Genomic DNA, 17642 nt, shown 5'->3' with positions numbered 1-17642 from the left:
TACCCAGGGCCTACCAGGGGCTGCAGCATGTATTATGCCACCCCTGGAATGGCCGCCCAAATCTGACACAACTGGCTGCACGACAGCTGGGGCCACGTGGTGTAATCACCCGTTGCTGTAGGTGTAGTATTCCTACACCTAACCCTAAAATGGACACATGGATCCCTATCAGTCACTCATATGGCAGGCCTTATCAATCCTGAAGGCAGAGTGCAGGGAATCATGTGGGACGGTGCTCTGGCGCGAGCTGAGCCCGTCGACGGCTTGCGGAACCAAGTCCTAATAGCCGTTCCATGGTGACGCGGGCCAACTACTTTTAAATGCATTATAATCCTTGCGGTTATTTGCTAACTTTGGCATCGCATCACCTACACATGTCGAGTAAGGTGTCATACGAATTGGAATACGAACCCCTCGCCAGTTCTGGCGACGGGGTTAGCATTCCCCCCTTCTAGAGGGGCACGACATGGAAGTAACCTTGAACCCCGGTTAAAGTTGACTCAAGCCCCAGCATCACAAAATGGATGCTGCCACCAGACACAAGTCTGACCTCCTGCTGCTGGGAGACCTTCCAGCGAAGGGAGTTTGGACAAAGGGTTTCCTGTCAAGGGCGGTGTTAGCACCATCCCAGACAGGGTTTGTGTATCCCAGGTAGGCAGGGCTGAAAGGAAGGTGATTGCAAGTGGCACCCCGGTGCTCACTGTGCATAGCCCGGCTCAAACCAGTTTCGGGGGCACACCAGCCCCTGAGCTGGGGCGAAGCCGGACAAAGGATAGGGGTGTAACCACCCCCCTCCTGGCTCCACCCATAGGTAGAACCTAGTCACGGGCCAGCCCCTTTTCTTAGAATAAAGGTAGGAGCGAGTCCCCTTCCCAAATTGGATAATTCTGAATCTTGAACTACTTTCCACGAAAGGAACTCTTGACTATTTCTGAAGACTCTCCCTTGTGGCTAAGGAGTAGCCACCCTGCACCAGCAGGCACCACCTAAGCGTTTGCGGTTTGCTGTAAGTCTCTCCTACGGATCAAGACTGCCCAGCTCGACGAGACCCGAGTCCCCTGCCATCTCTGACCTTTTACCTACCTCATCAGCCCAGCTGAGAGCCGTAGGTGTGACGAGACTTGCGGACCGGCCATCTTCAGAACCTGCACGACGCTTATCTAGCACGCCCACCGAGGGACCCTCGAGTGAGTGCACCTAGGGTTTGAGAAGCCCTAACCCTGAGCAGCGCCAGCACCGAAGTCTGCCTCCCCAGCATCCACGAGATCTGCGTGGGGGCCCTTCCGCTCCTTGCTGTTCGCCGCGTTGTTCGACCACTTGCCGACCGGCTTGTGGCCCTCTTCACGACACACCACGATTGTTTTCATCACTAGTCTGGTTGCTCCAGACTGGCTCTTGCTCCCCTTCAACAGAGGAGTACCACGGACCCTCCTGGTCCACTCCAGACGCCATCTTGACTCCACCGCGTGGGTTTACCACTGCCACGATCCGCTGCCCCATTCCTGGGCCCAGCATCATCGACAGCAGACACCTTCGTGGGACAGCTCGCCCTCCATCCTGGTCGCCGCCGCGCCTCCTGGTCCGAGGAACAGCCGAGTCCGACGTCATCCACTCACCTGGTCGAGGTGACTTCAGCCGGTACCCTCTTGGTGCCCACACGATCGCTGGCTAGCGGTTGAGAACTGAGTCCCCTCTGCTTTCAGGTTTCCTTCATCACCGATCCAGGCTTGGATCTCGCTGAACATCGACACTGGTCGCCTGCCAGCAACTCTTCTTTCAGGCTCCTGAGACTACAACGAGGACTTCCGACATCTTGCCGAACCTTCCACAGCCGCAGCCTCTGGGCTAGGTAACTCGAGCATTTCGGTGCTCCATCGCAGGTTCGCTTTACAAGTGTCCAGTTCCTTTTTCGTTTAGTCCCACTGATCGGATCGCTCCGGAATCAGTAACTTTAGACTTTCTAACTCTCCCCTTCCACTTGCAGTGTAATGGTTTAGTGCCCTCGGGCATCTGTGTAAATTGTGCAACCAGAAGTATTTTCCTAAGAGTTTTGTATTGTGCTTAGCTCCCTGACTCATAAAGAGCCAGGGTAGTCTTGTTATAAATAAATATCCTTTATTTTCATAACAACTTGTGTGGTGTCCTTTCACTTGGTGTTCAAGGGGTATATGTGATGGTAAACAGCTGGCTTAACACGCCCTCTAGAGTTTAGCCTAAGACTGCTCGTATCCACGCTACTGGGATAGCTGGTCTATAAGGTTGACTTACAACCAATCATCAATAAGGGTCGTTTGGAATGATACACAGTGATCACTAGAATAGTGAGCACTACATATCTGGCCAACTTCTCACATTGGTGAGCAGCGGTTGGGATTTGAGCTTGCTGTTGTTTTACCACACACGTATCCTAAGAATATCGAAGTGAAAGATCACATAAGTACCCAGGTACATATAACTTAACTTAGAATACTCCGAGTTCTACTGAACCGGCTGTTGTAGTGTAACAGGGCTTAGCACACCCTGACTACAACTCTTAGCAAGGGATCAGTAGGTAAACACATAGTGTAGGTAGGTGCATCACTTACACCTCACTAGAAAAGCATGTCGGTCCACGGAGAGTCTTCGCAGACTCCCGTAGTGGTCAGTGACCCCCCACAGGTCGTGTCACGATATGCAACTCTTAGCTTCAAGGAGATGAGACAACTGTGTGCCTCCAGGAAGCTAAACCAGGGTTCTAACCCTACCATCGCAATTCTGATAGGTCTCTTAGAGGCGTACGATGCTAGGAGGTCCTCTAACACAGGTCCCCCCAGTGCAGATGGGAACATGCCTCCCTTAGAGGGAACCCTCGGTGACTCAGACCTCGACCTCCACACAGAGGAGGAGGACGAGGAGGAGTTATCAGGAGACGAGGCAGACAAAGGTCCAGTAGTAGTCGGCAGGCTTACTAGGACCAACTTAAGCAGGCATGAGAATGGAACTGGGGGAGCCCCGAGCCCACGCTCAAGCAGGCCTAACCTTGGGAACGGACGAGCTAGGTCTCTCTCCAGAGGCTCTGGCAGATCGGTTCATACACATGTCTCTCAGGCATCTTCTCAGAGAGGAATGACGTCCCCTCAGAGAAGGGAGCATGAAGCGAAGATGAGGGAAGTCAATCTGAGGATCGAGCGGGAAGAACTTGCCCTCGCCAAAGAAAGACTTGCCCTGGCCCGAGAGCAGAAATTAAGTGGGTTAGATCCCACTGGTGGCAGCATTCTCAATAGAGAGAAAGACAGGGGTATAGACACTAGACACCTGAGTAAAATAGTGCCCCCCTTTAAACAAGGGGACGACATCCACAAGTGGATAACTGCCTTGGAGAGGGCCTGCACTGTCCAGTGCGTCCCCCCAAGTCAGTGGGCAGCTATACTGTGGCTTTCCTTTGAAGGTAAAGGAAGGGACAAGCTCCTCACTACTAGAGCGGAGGATGCTAACAACTACCAAGTCCTGAAGAGCACACTGATTGATGGGTTCGGCTTAACCACGGAACAGTACCGGGTGCTGTTCCGGGACACCCAGAAAATTCAGTCTCAGGATTGGACTGACTTTGTCGATTGTGCCACTAAGGCTTTGGAAGGCTGGTTGCTGGGTAGCAAGGTTACTGATTACACAGGATTGTACAATCTTATCATGCGAGAACAGATTTTAAACAACTGTCAGAACCAATTGTTGCATCAGCACCTTGTCGACTCGGATCTGACCTCTCCCCAAGAATTGGGAAAGAAGGCAGACAGATGGGTCAGAACAAGGGTCAAGCAGAACCAGAACCAGAACCAGGGTGGTCAGAAGAAAGCAGACCAGAAGGGTAGTAACAAGAACGAACAAAATGACCAGAAGTCTTCGACAGGTCCCCAACAAACCAAAGAGGGTGGGGGTCAGGCTTCACAGAAGAAGAAGACTCAAGAAGGCCAGTCAAAAAGGTGGTGCCAATACTGTAAAAGTAAGACTCACTGGTTTAGTGAGTGCACCAAGAAAGGAGGGCAAACTCCTGCCACTGCAGCCCCTAAGGCACCTGCACCCCCTAGTACAGTCAGCAGTGGTAGTGCGCCTCCCAAGGCATTAGTTGGGTTAACCTTGGGAACCGAGGGGAGTGACGACTTAGTCGGCACACTCACTCAGGCCGTCCTTGTCTGTACAGGGGATATGGATATGTCCCCTGATGCCAGTCCCAATACTTTGGGCAAATACAGGCAGACGCCTTTGATTAATGGAAAAGTGGCTCAGGCCTACAGGGACACTTGTGCCAGTGTCACCATGGTGACGCCTAACTTTGTGGACCCTGGACAGATCATGCTAGGTACCAGTTACCTAGTGACCAATGCCAGCAACGTCACTACCAATCACAGTATGGCAGTTGTTGATTTCTCCTGGGGAGGGGTAAGTGGCCCGAAAAAGGTTGTGGTTAGTTCAGACCTCCCCGTAGAATGTCTGTTGGGCAATGATTTGGAAACGTCACAATGGTCAGAAGTGGAGCAGAGGACTCACATGGAAATGTTAGGCTTGCCAGCACATGTCCTTGCTGTGACCAGGTCACAGGCCAAAAGATGCCCCACTGAACAGGTGCTGGATCCTGGAAGAACGGACCAGACACCTTCCAAGAAGAGGAGCAGTAAGGGTAAGGCTTCGCCTTCCCCCTTGCCCCAGGTCGTGGATCAAGTCTCTGAGGAGGCTGACCTTAAAGAACTGAGGGAAACTGAGCCGAAAGAGCTTGAACCTGGTCAGGTTGAGTTTCTGGGCTCAGGGGGACCCTCTAGGGAAGACCTGGGGAAGGCACAGTTAGACTGCCCCTCCCTTGAACCCCTCAGACAGCAGGCTGCTGCTGAGGCTGCAGGGAACGCCACAGGTACCCACAAAGTGTACTGGGACGATGGACTCCTGTACTCCGAGGCAAGAGACCCCAAACCTGGTGCGACCAGGAGGCTGGTCATCCCCTTGTCTCTGAGAGGTTTCCTTCTTACCTTGGCCCACGAGATTCCCCTTGCAGGTCACTTAGGCCAGAATAAGACTTGGGACAGAATTGTTCCACACTTTCACTGGCCCCACATGTCCGAAGATACAAAGGAGTTTTGCCGCTCCTGTGTCACTTGCCAAGCCAGTGGTAAGTCAGGTGGCACGACCAAGGCCCCCCTCATACCACTACCGGTGGTGGGAGTACCCTTTGAACGAGTGGGGATCGACATTGTCGGACCAATGGAACCCCAGACAGCATCAGTCCACAAGTTTATACTGGTGGTGGTGGACCACGCCACTAGGTATCCTGAAGCTATTCCACTTAGGACCACTACAGCACCTGTGGTGGCACGGGCCCTACTTGGAGTGTTCTCCAGAGTGGGCTTCCTTAAGGAGGTCGTCTCAGACAGAGGTGCAAACTTCATGTCGGGATATCTGACTGCAATGTGGAAGGAGTGTGGTGTCAACTACAAGTTCACCACACCCTATCACCCACAATGCAATGGGCTTGTTGAGAGATTCAACAGGACCCTAAAAGGGATGATTCACGGACTACCTGAAAAGCTTCGGCGGAGATGGGATGTCCTGATACCCTGCCTCTTGTTCGCCTACAGAGAGGTCCCGCAGAAGGGGGTTGGCTACAGCCCTTTTGAGCTTCTGTTCGGACATCCTGTAAGGGGACCCCTTTGTTTGGTAAAGGAAGGATGGGAGAGACCTCTCAGAAAGCCGGCATCGAACATTGTGGACTATGTACTCGGTCTCCGCTCGCGGATGGCAGAGTACATGGAAAAGGCGTCTAAAAACCTTGAGGCGAGCCAAGAATTACAGAAAGCTTGGCACGACCAAAAGGCTGTCCTGACTGTGTACCAGCCTGGACAGAAGGTGTGGGTGCTGGAGCCAGTGGCCCCAGCAGCACTCAAAGACAAATGGTCTGGGCCCCACACAATCATTGAGCAAAAGGGAGAGGTCACCTACTTGGTAGACCTGGGAACTCCCCGGAGCCCCCACAGGGTGCTCCATGTAAACAGGCTCAAGGCATATGTCGACAGGGAGGGCATGGGCTTGCTCATGGCCACAGATGAGGGACAGGAGGAGGAGAGTGACCCTCTCCCGGACCTGCTCTCTCAGAACCCTGACGATGGGTCAGTAGATGGTGTTGTCTTTTGTGGCAGCCTCTCTGGACATCAACAAAAGGATTGTAAACAGGTTCTTCAATCCTTTCGACATATGTTCTCTCTGACGCCCAGTCAGACCAATTGGTGTACCCATGAGGTCGACACTGGGGACAGTCTGCCCGTAAAGAGTAAAATCTATCGGCAACCTGATCATGTCAGAGACTGCATCAAGACGGAGGTGCAGAAAATGTTGGAGCTGGGAGTCATTGAGCCCTCGGACAGCCCCTGGGCTAGTCCCGTAGTTCTCGTGCCGAAACCTCACACCCAGGGCGGTAAGAAGGAGATGAGGTTTTGCGTGGACTACAGAGGTCTCAATGCGGTCACTAAGACTGACGCCCACCCAATACCAAGAGCAGACGAACTTATCGACCGGTTGGCTTCGGCCAGCTACTTAAGTACGTTTGACCTGACAGCTGGGTATTGGCAAATCAGGTTAGCTGAGGAGGCCAAGCCCAAAACAGCATTTTCTACCCCGGGTGTGCATTATCAGTTCGTGGTAATGCCCTTTGGTTTGAAAAATGCACCTGCCACCTTCCAAAGGCTGGTGAATCGAGTTCTCACTGGGTTGGACGACTTCTGCGCGGCGTATCTGGACGATATCGCTGTCTTTAGCTCCACCTGGGAGGATCACCTGGTCCACCTGAGGAAAGTGTTAGAGGCCCTGCAAAAGGCAGGCCTCACTATCAAGGCCACTAAGTGCCAGATAGGGCAGACACAGGTTGTATATCTGGGCCACCTTGTAGGTGGAGGCCAGGTTCAACCATTGGAGAGCAAAATACAGGCCATCCAGGACTGGACTCCTCCAACCACCCAGACTCAGGTTCGAGCTTTCTTGGGCCTGACTGGTTATTACCGGAAATTTGTCAGAAATTATGGATCCATTGTGACCCCGCTAAACGACCTGACAAGTAAAAAGATGCCAAAAAACGTTCAGTGGACAGCAAGCTGTCAGAAGGCATTCGATGGCCTAAAGCAGGCCATGTGCACAGCACCTATCCTAAAGAGTCCAGACTACTCCAGACCATTCATTGTCCAAACAGACGCTTCGGAGCTGGGTGTGGGAGCTGTTCTATCTCAACTGAATTTTGATGGTCATGACCAGCCCATAGCTTTTATTAGCAGGAGGCTGACCCCCAGAGAGAAGAATTGGTCAGCTATTGAGAGGGAGGCCTTTGCTGTGGTTTGGGCCCTGAAGAAGTTGAGGCCATACTTGTTTGGCACTCACTTCAAGATTCAGACCGACCATAAGCCCCTCTTGTGGCTAAATCAAATGAAGGGTGAAAACCCCAAACTACTTAGGTGGTCCATTTCCCTACAGGGGATGGACTTCACAGTGGAGCATAGACCTGGCACTGATCATGGCAATGCAGATGGGCTCTCCAGGTATTTCCACTTAGAGCAAGAAGACTCACCTGGTCAAGGTTAGCTTATTGTCCCAAAGTTTGGGGGGGGGGGGTCATGTAGGAGAGTAGGGTCTGCAATCCTATGATCACCCAGATTTTTTGCTTTTGCTTCATTGGTTTTCAACTTTCCCCGGCTGTGGGCCTGCCGATCAGACCCACAGCCTAGCTGTTCTCTCTCGAAATTAACACACATGTACATTAGGTGCATCCACCAATTGGAACTGGGCCGCCTTGTCAGTCCCTGTCTCAGCATACCACAGGTATCCAGGGCATCGGTGTACCCAGGGCCTACCAGGGGCTGCAGCATGTATTATGCCACCCCTGGAATGGCCGCCCAAATCTGACACAACTGGCTGCACGACAGCTGGGGCCACGTGGTGTAATCACCCGTTGCTGTAGGTGTAGTATTCCTACACCTAACCCTAAAATGGACACATGGATCCCTATCAGTCACTCCTATGGCAGGCCTTATCAATCCTGAAGGCAGAGTGCAGGGAATCATGTGGGACGGTGCTCTGGCGCGAGCTGAGCCCGTCGACGGCTTGCGGAACCAAGTCCTAATAGCCGTTCCATGGTGACGCGGGCCAACTACTTTTAAATGCATTATAATCCTTGCGGTTATTTGCTAACTTTGGCATCGCATCACCTACACATGTCGAGTAAGGTGTCATACAAATTGGAATACGAACCCCTCGCCAGTTCTGGCGACGGGGTTAGCATTCCCCCCTTCTAGAGGGGCACGACATGGAAGTAACCTTGAACCCCGGTTAAAGTTGACTCAAGCCCCAGCATCACAAAATGGATGCTGCCACCAGACACAAGTCTGACCTCCTGCTGCTGGGAGACCTTCCAGCGAAGGGAGTTTGGACAAAGGGTTTCCTGTCAAGGGCGGTGTTAGCACCATCCCAGACAGGGTTTGTGTATCCCAGGTAGGCAGGGCTGAAAGGAAGGTGATTGCAAGTGGCACCCCGGTGCTCACTGTGCATAGCCCGGCTCAAACCGGTTTCGGGGGCACACCAGCCCCTGAGCTGGGGCGAAGCCGGACAAAGGATAGGGGTGTAACCACCCCCCTCCTGGCTCCACCCATAGGTAGAACCTAGTCACGGGCCAGCCCCTTTTCTTAGAATAAAGGTAGGAGCGAGTCCCCTTCCCAAATTGGATAATTCTGAATCTTGAACTACTTTCCACGAAAGAAACTCTTGACTATTTCTGAAGACTCTCCCTTGTGGCTAAGGAGTAGCCACCCTGCACCAGCAGGCACCACCTAAGCGCTTGCGGTTTGCTGTAAGTCTCTCCTACGGATCAAGACCGCCCAGCTCGACGAGACCCGAGTCCCCTGCCATCTCTGACCTTTTACCTACCTCATCAGCCCAGCTGAGAGCCGTAGGTGTGACGAGACTTGCGGGACCGGCCATCTTCAGAACCTGCACGACGCTTATCTAGCACGCCCACCGAGGGACCCTCGAGTGAGTGCACCTAGGGTTTGAGAAGCCCTAACCCTGAGCAGCGGCAGCACCGAAGTCTGCCTCCCCAGCATCCACGAGATCTGCGTGGGGGCCCTTCCGCTCCTTGCTGTTCGCCGCGTTGTTCGACCACTTGCCGACCGGCTTGTGGCCCTCTTCACGACGCACCACGATTGTTTTCATCACTAGTCTGGTTGCTCCAGACTGGCTCTTGCTCCCCTTCAACAGAGGAGTACCACGGACCCTCCTGGTCCACTCCAGACGCCATCTTGACTCCACCGCGTGGGTTTACCACTGCCACGATCCGCTGCCCCATTCCTGGGCCCAGCATCATCGACAGCAGACACCTTCGTGGGACAGCTCGCCCTCCATCCTGGTCGCCGCCGCGCCTCCTGGTCCGAGGAACAGCCGAGTCCGACGTCATCCACTCACCTGGTCGAGGTGATTTCAGCCGGTACCCTCTTGGTGCCCACACGATCGCTGGCTAGCGGTTGAGAACTGAGTCCCCTCTGCTTTCAGGTTTCCTTCATCACCGATCCAGGCTTGGATCTCGCTGAACATCGACACTGGTCGCCTGCCAGCAACTCTTCTTTCAGGCTCCTGAGACTACAACGAGGACTTCCGACATCTTGCCGAACCTTCCACAGCCGCAGCCTCTGGGCTAGGTAACTCGAGCATTTCGGTGCTCCATCGCAGGTTCGCTTTACAAGTGTCCAGTTCCTTTTTCGTTTAGTCCCACTGATCGGATCGCTCCGGAATCAGTAACTTTAGACTTTCTAACTCTCCCCTTCCACTTGCAGTGTAATGGTTTCGTGCCCTCGGGCATCTGTGTAAATTGTGCAACCAGAAGTATTTTCCTAAGAGTTTTGTATTGTGCTTAGCTCCCTGACTCATAAAGAGCCAGGGTAGTCTTGTTATAAATAAATATCCTTTATTTTCATAACAACTTGTGTGGTGTCCTTTCACTTGGTGTTCAAGGGGTATATGTGATGGTAAACAGCTGGCTTAACACGCCCTCTAGAGTTTAGCCTAAGACTGCTCGTATCCACGCTACTAGGATAGCTGGTCTATAAGGTTGACTTACAACCAATCATCAATAAGGGTCGTTTGGAATGATACACAGTGATCACTAGAATAGTGAGCACTACATATCAGGCCAACTTCTCACAGTATCCATTTGTCAACATCACAATTTATCTACATAAGGCTTTCTTCATCACACTTGAGCGCCTACTTGAAGACCTCATCTGGCACGGCACTTGTTGTGACGCGCTTCCAAGACTGTGCTTGTAAACAGACAGGGAGGCTCTGGGGGCACCCAACTTTGAGCACTACATCAGTGCTACTACCATTTTCCCCAATTCATTTGTTTACTAACTCACAGCCTTCCCATACTTGTACTGATAAAAACAGTACCCCACATGTTATTGGGCTTTGGGCCCGTGACAAAAAACTCCCCAAAACAAGACACAGAGACATCCCAATTCACCATTTTAAAACGCTTCTGTTTTGCAATGTGGGTAGCAGTGGAATTTGAGCCGCGGTTCATCTGCACCCCAGGGAAACTTACCAAATCCAGACATTTCAGAAAACTACACACCTCAGGAGACCAGGGTGATCTGGCTTGCATGGATCACAAATCGTTTCTTTGCCCACAATGACATTCAAATCTCAGACATAGGCACACCATCCATTGCAAGGACTAATATTGTCCCTGGGTTGATCTGTTCCTGTTGCGGGCACTAGGCCTAGCCACACCAGTAGGGAAGCGTTTTTATTGGGACAGGTGAGGTAACACAAGGTGGTAGAAATTGTATGGATCCATGAGGATTCCAGAACTTTCTCCCACAGAAATTTTAGGAAAATGCATGTTTTCTGCCAATGTTTGAGGTTTGAAGGGCATTGTGGATAAGAAAACATTGTAGGGGCCACAGAAGGCACATCACCCTGCATGCCCCAGGGTTTCTAGTTTTCAATAATGTCTGTGTGAAGTAGTTTTCCTGAGTAGCAGCCAAGCCCAGGCCCAAATCCTGCAGTTACCCCTAATTTCAATGTCTCAACTTTGGTTTTTAGGACCTTTTGTGTCATAGCAGTTCAGCTCAACCAGCCACACAAGTGGGGCAGCATTTTTATCTGCCGAATGTGGAAATGCTTTGAGGAAGGAAATTTGTGGATTTTATGGCATGACACGGAGGCTAATATTATGCAAATCTCCTTTATTGCCAGTTCACAGCAGCAACAAATTAAGACTATAGAGCTTCAAGGAACTTTCTAGGTCACTATAAACTCCCCTCACACACAACCATCTTCCTTCTTTGTTGCTGCTGCTCACAAGATAAGTACCTTATATATGTTTCTCTCATTCTTGATTGTAGAGGTTTATGGATTGTACCTTGTGTACCCCATACCCGCCTTGTACATATATATTCAATACCTTTTATTTACCTCTTACTTTCCTTAACTAAGAGTTACTTTCTCCTCCTTTTTCCTGTACCTTGAGGGATATTTGTTTACCTCCTTCTCATGAGGGGCTCATCCTTAACTTAGATTTTCCCCTCCGTTCCTTCCCATTTCAGCTATATCAGGCCAAAAATGATTTAGTAAAAAGGACCGACTTTGTTTGAAAGCCGGTCCCATGATAAGGATACCTCGGAAACAGATGCGTCCTCTCACAGCGTTCGCCCGACACAGGACAGCGCGCGGTAGCGTAATGGTAACCATAGCAGCCAGGGATCTCAGAATGAAGCCACGGTCAACGCGACGTCTCCCCCACTGCTAAACACCACCATGGCTGTTCTCAAAGAAGGTGCGGCGTGCCGCGACCGCACCGCCTAACAAAATAAATAGATAAAAGGTGGAAGTTAGGAAACACGTGCTACGGCTATAGAGGAAACTACCTAAGAAGGGAGTTGCGCACCTCGCATACATGCAAATCGCCATCCTAAGAACTTGGGACAGCCTAATTAAAAAACCAAATATGGCAACCATTTTAATAAGTTGGTCACAATGCTAGATATATGGTGACAGTTAGAGAATTACAGTTAGAATCACCGACTGAACTCTACTGAACAGCTGATCATCTCAGGATGTCCGACTACCTAATATTAATTAAAATGGGTAAATTAACCCCTTGATACTTACTAATTTAACTCTAGCCATACAGTCATGTCTACAACACCCATAGAGCCTAATATGGAAGATGAAATAGAAAAGGTAATCAATAAGGCCCTAGACAAAGTAATAGGCTCTTTAGATGAAACTATAAATAAAAAACTGGACACCTTCTCCAAGAAGGGAAGGCCCGTTACAGGCACACACCAGCCTGAAGGCACAGATGGGGCAACCAAGGGCGGTGCCTCGGGCACCACAGATGGGCAAGAAACAGTTCCTGAGATTACCATCCCCTTCGACAGTGATGAGGCACTCGAACCAGACATTGAACTCTCATGCTCCTCTAAATTTGATACAGATATCGAGTAGATGGAAGTAAAGAGTTTGGGAACTTTTGAAGAGGCATATAAGGACTAAGGGTCTAAAATGGGCATCGTGGATCCATTCGATGATGATATGTTTGACCCTCTCCTGATCAAACACCCTTTATCTCCAGAATGGACACCCTCACAACACGTTGCGACTATCTTTCTTTCTGGTTGAGAACGGAAATCCCCAAGGAAGTGAGATCCAGGTTATGTTCTGAATGCCCACGACCCTCCCTCCCTGAAAAAGTTGCGATGACCAGAACTAGATCCCAAGGTGGCGGCATTCATTGCTAAGGGTATTAAGGACCCAAGGAAAGGGATTGACAAAGGTCTGAAATCCTGCCAAGATCCCCTTCTAGACATCATAGGGCCACAAACAAAAATATTTGAAATGGCATTAATAGCCTACATTGGTGAGACCCCAATCGACACCAAGGAACTAAGCCAATAGGTCCAAATGACCATTAAGAAATTTGTGGATTCTCACAGATTCCAGAAATATCACACAGAAATGTGAGAAAAATGCATGTTTTCTTCCAAAGTTTGAGATTTTAAAGTCATTTTTGGTAAGAAAACATTTTGTGATCCATGGAAAGCACACCACCGTAGACTTCCCTGGTTGTCTAGTTTTCAAACATTTGTTGATTTAATGGGTTTTTGAGCATGGCGGCCAAGTACGGGCCTAAATATTGTAGCCACACAGCATGGCAAGTATGAGGAAATTTTGATTTACCCCCACTTGTTCAGTCAGTATATCAAAATTACACTCAAAAGAATTCACATTTTCTCTTGCTTGCCATATGAATGCACTACAACCCAGGTGGGCAGAAAGACTCTTCTGGCTTTTGGGGTGTGGGCCCAATCCTAAAGCGACCCACCCACATCCATTATTTTCCTTTACTAAAAGAAAAAAATAACCCTGGTGTCTAGTGTGCTGTTAGTCTCACCGCTCTCGCCGCAAGGACTTTCCATCCATTGACTTGCGGATTAGAGGCACACTCCTAATCGCAACCTGGGGGGGGGGGGGGGGGGGAATTGGCCCAGTGCCAAGATGGGCCATTCCATTTTTTTATGCACAATTTTGAAATCCCTGGGCCTAGTGGGCTTTCTACACCAACCTCCCAGGTGAGCAAATTGGGAAAAAAATACAATCTGCACCAGGGGGCAGAAAGACTACATTGCCTCTTTTGGAATAGAGATATGGACCAATATAAGGGTTGGACACTGCCACCCTTTTTTTGCACCATAGTAAAATCTTTGGTGTCCAGTAGTCTTTTTGCTCCTCGAGTGGGTAGATTACTTACAAATCCTCAATTGGGGAAAACTCCAATATGACCCAGGGGGTGGGAAGAAAGACTTTACTGCCCTGTCAGGGGTTTAGGCACAGCCCAATGCCACGATGGGCAGCCCCCATTTTGTTCGACACCATTTCAAACTCTCTGGTGTCTAGTGGGCTTTCTGCCCTCTCAGGAGCCAAACCCACATCTGGTCCGGGGTGGGGGGTGACAAAGACTGCGTTGCCCCTTTTGGCGTTGGGGTACAGCCCCATGAAAGGGTGGGCCGCCAAAACCTCTTCCAAAACTTTTGGCCTACAAATCCCTGTTGTCTAGGACGCCCCTCTCCCCCTCCAATTCCAATCTGCCTCCGGGAGGGCACAAAGTCTCAATTGCCCCCTTTTGAGGGGGGGCAAGGTCTTATGCCATGCCAGCTGCCCCCCTTTTATTTTTTTACAAAAACTATTTCCCTGATGTCCAGAGGGCCTTCTACCACCCTGGGCGACAGATTGGGGCAAACCCCCCAAACTGCCTCCTGGGGTGAACAGAAAGGCAGGGTTGTTCTGGCTGTGTGTACCATCGCCAACCCTTTTGTTTCTAATCCCTCGTATATACTGGCCTTTCTACCCCATGGTGGGGCAGATGGAGGATAGAAAGACTGCCTTGCCCTTGGTGGGGGAGAGGGGCACTGCCTCTCCACCAGCCCAATAAAAAAATATCCCTGATGTCTAGTTGGCTTACCCCCCCACCCACCCACCGAGAGGTCAGATTGGAGGCAAACCAATCAATCTGCCCCGCAACGGTAAGGGCAGAAAGAATGTCTTACCCTGGGTGGGGAAGACACTGGCTCTTGACAAAGAGGCCTCATCATTCTCAGAAAAAAAAGAAATCCCTGGTGTCTAGTGAGCATTCTACCAAGAAAGCACTAACCCAAGGGGCCGCTTCCCCCTTTGCAAAAATAGCTCCCTGGTGTCTATTGGGATAGATCCCTGCTATGAGAACCACTAGGGAGAGTCAGGGCTGCCCCCTTCCCACGCTGCCTCTCCCGCAGAGATCCCTTCTCAGAGGCAGAGAAATGCCCACAGCACCTTTCAAATGTGAAAGCAGGCTGCACCATTAGGGCCATCTGCGTTCATTAGGTCGAGTCTAGGCAGCGCATGCGCGGTCTCTTCGAGACATGCTGTATCCACTCCGTGGTCTTACAGCCCGTTCATCGCTTTTGATTTTTTGCTTTGCTTGTCCTTCGCAAAGGCTTGCTTCTCTGTAGTCAATGTTGGTTATATGTTCCTCCTTTTTGTGTATCGACCCCTCCCATGTAGCATGGCCCTATTACTTGTAGTCTTGCTCCTCTGTGCATGTAGGTTTTTGCAAACGCACAAATGTTTTTCTTTTGTTTCTGCCCATGTTTTTGAAACGTTAGCTTTTCTACATGTACTCGTTCACCCAACTGGAGCGCAGCAACGATTGCCGTAGTGCTAATAAACGTACATATTGGCACTTGACATTTGTTTTCCGTTCCGTATTTGTTTTCTGTTACGTATTTTGTTTCCAACCAGCATCTTTCCGGATTTCGTCATTGTTTTAGATCAGCATGTACCTGCATTATTCTTTTAATTCCGACCGGCATGTTTTACAGATCATATGAGTATTTGCCATTTTTTTCCCATTTCATATTTTGGTTTCTGCATTGTATTATTATTTATTCAGGCACGGAGACAAATTAAACAACGTTACATTAATGTGTATTTTTTTTGTTTAAGCACAGGGCGATTAGGTGATTTACTCAGAATCACAGGATGTTGAGCCGAAGCCGAGACTCGACCAGGCTGCCCGTGCAATTTTACCTTGTTTGGTGCTTTAAACTGAATTAAGCCACATGACCTGTACTCTGCCATGGACTACATCACTGCTTCCACTGTAGTTGCTTACTCATCGTTGTTGCATGCGGTTTCCCCCCATTCATTAGTGTTTGCAGCTCCTCATGCACCCGGTTGAGACTGTTTGTTTCATTTGCATATTATATTAGCACTCAGTACTGGTGTCGGCGGCACCATGAAGGCCTTAATCTTTCACCAAGTTTATTCCAGTCTCTCAGTTGTACAAACCAGTTCCAATAGCAAAGAACTCAAGCAATAGCATGCAGAAGAGACCTTAACCGCAATTTTCGGTATACAGGGAGGAGACTGGTGAAACCGTTAAAACAATATGAAACCAAAATTCCTCTCATCTGTTGTTTTTTTGCATGGTATCAATTAAGTGGCTCATACCCACATCCAAACAATGAGATGAGTGGAAGGAATGAACTGGGAAAAAATCTTGCAATAAGACACAGTGCACAAACCTAGTTTATCAGGCAAGATCAAGGCCTAGTATTGATTGAGACAAAAGCTAACCTAACTAAAGTAAGACGGCAGTATGGATTGTCTCATACACCTCAAGGTTTGAGCAAATCAAGTCTATATACAACTATCAACTAATTCAGTTTTCAAAACTGCAAATTCCATATAAAACAACACTAAACTAGGTCAATAGACAAAAATGTTCTACTGGAAACCTCCAGTTGGAGAGATCTAAAAGAAGTCTTACAAGTAGAGTTAAAAATTAGTTGTTTTCAGAAATGAAACTTCTTACTGCTATTTAAAACCAAGGTTATTTGATGCAACAAATTCAATAACAGATATTAAAATTCAGTTTTAACTAGAGAAATGAAATAACTCGGAAATCAGACGTTTGTTCCTGAATTTACTCTCATGGCGTTCCTCTTGAAGAGAAAACGGGTCTTAGGAAGAAAATAAAGTTAAATCACAAACGTAGCATATAGGGCAAGGGAATTCACAATATTATGCATATGATTTTATATTGGCCTGCGTTAAAATTCGTTATATGCGAAAAATGTATTTGAAATTGTGATGTAAAATATCTGCAGACTTATTAAATGTAATCAATACCCCCGAATTATTAAGGCAATGTTTTAGTATGTTTAATTTTTTTTTCAAGCTTTTTAGCTGTACGACATTTTTGCTCCAGAAATCATTTTTAAGAATGCATTATTTGTTAATGCACTGCGTGCTTTGTCTTAAAGCATCATCAACGCGAATAAAAATCAAACAGAACTGATCGCGCCCCAGGGCTCGGGAAAGAAACAATAATGCGAGCACAACTGCACTCACATTGGAGCCAAAAAGTGTTCACATGCAATATTATAAGCAGCAATAGGTGCTGACTCCAAATAATGCTGAAGAAAGTGTACTGTTGCTTATTGGAATGACACTATGTAGATGGAGAAATACTATATTTAGAGTCTTTGTCGTTTATGTGTTGTCAACACTCCTAATAAAACGACAAAAAAGTTTGTTTTAAATGTTATAAGCAGCACCAAGACATAGGCGGCGTTCTGACACTTTATAAAGCAATACAAAAAAACTTCATCCAAACCACGGGACAAGCAAGAGCTCTATCTATGCATGCCACCACTCCCGATTTGAAATAGCATTATTTACACTTTTTTCGGTTTGCAGTTTTATGCGTTTTGTGAAAGTTAAAGAAGCAATTTAACCAAACCATGTCATTGGTTCCCCAATATTTGCATGTTTGCTTGTGCTCCGTAAGCAGCAGTAGGTGTCTGCACCTACACTCTGCCTCCTGGCCCACACTCCCCGGAACAGGCAAGCCTTCAACAGCTGACAAACGTGAACCCCAATTTTCAAGCTACTCTACAGGCCCATTTCAAGAGTTTGAATTCTGCACTCTATCAGCATGGGTCATACTTGATCAGAGCCTTTAATAACTTCTGTAGTGGTCTTTCGTTAGAAGAGACCTGAATTTTCCCTGCATAATTAAAACGCCAACACGCACGCGA

General features: G+C 49.0%; 1 protein-coding gene across 3 annotated transcripts in view; it reads right to left on the bottom strand.

Annotated features, from left to right (window-relative positions):
* Positions 1 to 17642, bottom strand: part of SIRT5 (sirtuin 5) — a 133273-nt gene that overhangs the window by 115000 nt on the left and 631 nt on the right. Inside the window, exon 1 of one of the 3 annotated variants that reach the window (XM_085607108.1) lies at positions 11679 to 11863. The exons of the other annotated variants lie outside the window; for them this stretch is intronic. The gene's annotated coding sequence lies outside the window, so the exon portion shown is untranslated. Of the gene's footprint in view, positions 1 to 11678; positions 11864 to 17642 lie in introns of those variants that run through there. 3 annotated transcript variants of the gene reach the window in all.

Source organism: Triturus cristatus, chromosome 5_2 (genome assembly GCF_964204655.1).
Source record: "Triturus cristatus chromosome 5_2, aTriCri1.1, whole genome shotgun sequence".
Lineage (NCBI taxonomy): Eukaryota > Metazoa > Chordata > Amphibia > Caudata > Salamandridae > Triturus > Triturus cristatus.
Note: the sequence above shows the minus strand (reverse complement) of the source record. Positions and strands in the feature narration are given on the sequence as shown.